Below are 4,550 nucleotides of genomic sequence, written 5' to 3' on the forward strand. Positions count from 1 at the left end.
GAAGAATTATGAATACATAATAAAAAATGCACTTTTTATGCTCCAACAGGGGATGTGCGAATCCGAATCAGATTCGGATGCTTCTGTGCCCTAGCGCCTCATCTGGTCTGAGGGCAGAATCTCCAGGGCCAGGAACTCAATCATCTTTTCTGAAGACTATCTCAGCAGGGAAATCCTGCATATCTGGTGTTGGTTCTCGCCGTTCCTCATCTCCTCACGAGAAAACCCTGTCTCAGAAACCTTCAGCCCCGAGGTGGCCTGCGCTTGCGGAGGCGAGGCAGAGTGGAGCAGAGGGGCAGCCGCTTCACCTTCCCCAGTTTGGCTGGCCATGGAGCTTAGCTTGGGAGGCAGAGGAGGAGGAGGAAGGGCAGCAGCTGGAGGGGAGGCAGAGGAGGAGACAGCAGCCCCAGCAGTCGTCATCCAAGAGGGCTGGTTCCGCGAGACGTGCAGCCTCTGGGCTGGGCAGGCCCTCTCTCTGCAAGTCCAGGAGGTCCTGCATCACCAGCGGTCGCCCTTCCAGGAGATCCTGGTCTTCAGGAGCAAAACATACGGGAACGTCTTGGTCCTTGATGGAGTCACCCAGTGCCCAGAGAGGGACGAGTTTTTGTACCAGGAAATGATCGCTAACCTTCCCTTGTGCAGTCCCCCAAACCCACAGAAGGTGCTCATCATTGGGGGCAGCAATGGAGGAGTCTTGCGGGAAGTGGTCCAGCACCCTTCCGTGGAGTCCATGGTACAGTGCGAAATCGACGAGGATGTGATCCAAGCATCTAAGAAGTACCTCCCAGGGATGGCCGTGGGATATTCTAGCCCAAAACTTACCTTGCATGTTGGGGACGGCTTCGAATTCATGATGCAGAACCAGAAGGCTTTGGATGTGATAATCACAGACCCTTCCGACCCCATGGGTCCTGCAGAAAGCCTCTTCAAAGAAGACAGCTCTGCGGGACGACGGCATTCTCTGCTGCCAAGGCGAATGCCAGTGGCTGCACCTGGACCTCCTAAAGGAGATGTGGCAGTTCTGCAAGTCGCTGTTCCCCGTGGCCGAGTACGCCTACTGCACCACCCCGACCTACCCCAGTGGACAGATCGGCTTCATGCTCTGCAGCAAGAATTGAAACCCTAATTTCAGGGACCCTGTCCAACAGTTGTCCCAGAAGGAAGTGGAAGCAAGGAATCTGAAGTATAACTCAGGTGTCCACCGGGCAGCCTTTGTCCTGCCTGAATTTGCACGAAAGGCTCTGAGAACCCCGACGCAGATCCACCTCTGGCCTCGGATGGCCCGGCGGGACGGAAAACCCCAGAAGCCTCACCCACCTAGCGGATCGCCTCTGGCAGGCGGGCGGGCGGCCTGACATGGTCCTCGCTTGCCTTGCGGCCTCTAGCCTGCCAGCTAAACATTCATTCCAATTAGGTATTTTAAAAAAGGAAAGGACTCTGGGTTTGCACCCAGCCGCAGGACCCCTCTTCCAAACAACCCCCCACCCCCACCTACCTAGCTCAGGCTTTGCTATTGGGCCATTGCTTGAACTCGTCTCTCCAGCCTGTGGAGCATGAATGTAGAGCCTGAAAACCCCACCCTGAAAATGCCCTATTTATAACTGACCATTTATTTCCCTTGAAAGTGGTTGCCATCTAGTTGGGAAAGACCAGGCACAATGGTTTGATGCTCTGCCTTTGGAGGGGGCATGGGGATTGGCATTGGGTGGGGTGGGAGCTGGCATAGTTGGATATCTTTTCCCTTGCCTTGCTCCCCCTTGCCCCCCAGCTCCACGGAATGCCCACAACTCTTTCCTCCTTGCCTGATCAGGTGGTTTGGGTCACATGCCCCCTGCCTGCCTGCCTGCCTGCCTGCCTCGATTCCTGAGCCCATCAGCGGGATCTCTTGGCGGCGTTTTAATTGGGTGAGCTACAGACAAAGACCAGAGTTGTCTGTAGAGAACCGTTAACCTCTTTGTATAGTAAACGGAATCAAATTAAAAAAGAAAAGAAAAGAAAGAAACTTTCAGCCCCAGTGAAAACAAAGCTTGATACTCCTCAATGGGAGAAATGTAAGTCAGATTCATATACAACAGAAAATCGAGCCCCTTCCCCTCACGTTGTACAATAAAACCTTTTTTTTATCTCTCCCAAAAATATTAATACAATAACTTAACTAAGTCTTAATATACAATAATAACTCAACTAATCCTCATCTACAACCTCTTTATACTTCCAAATCTTTTATTAAACACTGCTAATCTTACCATTATTTCCTAAATAAACTTTAAATTTCTTCCAATCTTCTTCCACCGACTCTTCCCTCTGGTCACGGAGTCTCCCAGTCAGCTCGGACAGTTCCATAAATTCTATCAGCTTCAACTGCCAGTTGTCCACCATAGGTAAATCTTCAGTTTTCCAATTTCTTGCTAATACTATTCTAGCTGCTGTTGTGGCATACAGAAAAAACGTAATATCTTTCTTAAGTAGTTCCTCTCTAATTATTCCAAGTAAAAAAAGCTTCTGCTTTCTTAACAAATGTGTTTTTCAACACTTTCTTCATCTATATATATATATAAATGGTGAAGGTGCGTGTGTGTTATTCCCCACTTTTCTCCCACAAGCACTTATCCGTTCGCCCTGAAATTTGGCCACAACCTCAGGGTCACATGAGGGCAGGTAACCATGCACTTACACTGACCAGCTGACACACCTAACACAGGTAAAAACATGGATTTGTGGTCAAAAAAATTGCACCCCCAGTGGACATTCAACTAACAACGGACAAACATACTCCCACAATCCCTCACGCCCCGGAGACCACTCCTCCAACAGAGAACAAACCACCCGAGACCACGGCGCTCCTGACGGAACCATGCCCAGTTCGGACATTCCACACCCGAGACCAGACCGTTCCCCAGGGACCCGCGGTCACACAGGAGATTACGTACAGTGGTGCCTCGCTAGACGAAATTAATTCGTTCCAGGACTCAATTCGTCCTATGAAAATTTCGTCTAGCGAGGCACCATTTCCCATAGGAATGCATTAAAAGTCAATTAATGCGTTCCTATGGGCTCCGGGGGCCTGGCGGCGGCACGGTACTTGCTCTCTTGGCTCACGGAAGGCAGGCAGGGGCTTGCTCTCTTGCCTGCCTGCCTTCCCTGAGCCAAAAGAGGTGTGTGCCAGGTGGCGTGGGGGGGGGGAGAAGCAGAGGTTCTTCCCCCCACCGCCTCGCCCAACAGAGCCGGCATTTGACGGGGCTTCCAAACCCCCATCAGATGCAGGCTCTGTTGGGGGGGGGGAATGAAGGAAGAGAAAGCAGCCCTTTCTCTTCCTTCCTTCCTCTCCCCCTGCCGCCGACAGCAAGGACAGATCCCGGGGTTCGGACAAGTGCTGCAAGAGCTTCTCCGAACCCCGGGATCTGTGCAGGCTCAGCAGCAGGCGGAGAAGAACAATTTCGTTCCTCTCCCCCTGCTGCCCTGTTGTCTGATCTAGAGAAGCCCCGTCTGATCTGCTCTGTGTCAGGCGGGGTGAGGGGAAAGCAGAGTCCGCTTTCCCCCCCACCCCACCTGACAGAGCCGCCATAGGACGGGGGTTCGGAAGCCCCATCCTATGCCGGTTCTGTCGGGCGAAGAAGCGCCCGACAGAGCTGGCATAGGACAGGGCGAGCGCAGCGGACGGGGCTAACAAGAGAAAGCGTGCTGCACTCGCCCTCAAGCTGGCCCGGGATCGGCTGTTTTAGCGCCGCCGCCGAGGCGAGCGGGAGAAAGCGGGGACTTCTCGCTGGCTACCTTCCCCAAGCCAAGGGGAAGGCAGCCGGCAAAAAGCCCCTGCAGCGCTGCACTCCAGGGGACGGAGCCGAATTGCGGTGCTGTGGGAACTTGTCGCCGTCTGCCTCCCCCTTGGCTCGGAGAAGGCAAACGGCGAAAAGCTCCCGCATCGCTGCACTTCGGCTCCGGGGGACAAGGCGGCATGGGAGAAAGGCACAGGATAGTTCCTTCGCCTCCCCCCCCCCGCCCGACAAAGGCGACATCTGATGGGGGTTCGGAAGCCCCGTCAAATGCAGGCTCTGTCGGGCGGGGTGGTGGTGGGGGAAAGCGGAGGAACGGATCTGTTCCTCCGCTTCTCCCCCCCTTCTTCCCGCGCTAGTTACCCTTTGTGTTCCGCTGCTCAGTGGAACACAAAGGGGAACCAGCTGCAGCTCGGTAAGAAGGCAGAGGAAGATCAGCTGACAGGCGCTGACAGTTCATCTTCCTTTGCCTTCTTCCCACGCTACAGCTGGTTTCCCTTTCGCTAGATGAATGCCCTGATTTTCTGATCGGAGGTTTTTATGGCCACGCTTCGCAAGACGAAGCGGTGGCCATAGAAAACCTCATCGTATAGCGGGGCAACCTCCGATCAGAAAATCCTTTCGTTAAGCGAAATTTTCGTCTAGCAGGGCATTCGTCTAGCGAGGCACCACTGTACCAGCGACCCCCTCCCACCCCGAACAAGCCCACTCCACACACCCACGGATCGCACCCCCGCCGATCCTGCCGCCTCTCCGAGCAAACCCACTCCACACCCCACC

General features: G+C 54.1%; 1 pseudogene; it reads left to right on the forward strand.

Annotated features, from left to right (window-relative positions):
* Positions 1-328: 328 nt before the first annotated feature.
* On the forward strand, positions 329-1,355 carry LOC132592119 (spermidine synthase-like; annotated as a pseudogene).
* The last annotated feature ends 3,195 nt before the right edge of the window (positions 1,356-4,550 follow it).

Source organism: Zootoca vivipara, chromosome 5 (assembly GCF_963506605.1).
Source record: "Zootoca vivipara chromosome 5, rZooViv1.1, whole genome shotgun sequence".
NCBI classification, from domain to species: domain Eukaryota; kingdom Metazoa; phylum Chordata; class Lepidosauria; order Squamata; family Lacertidae; genus Zootoca; species Zootoca vivipara.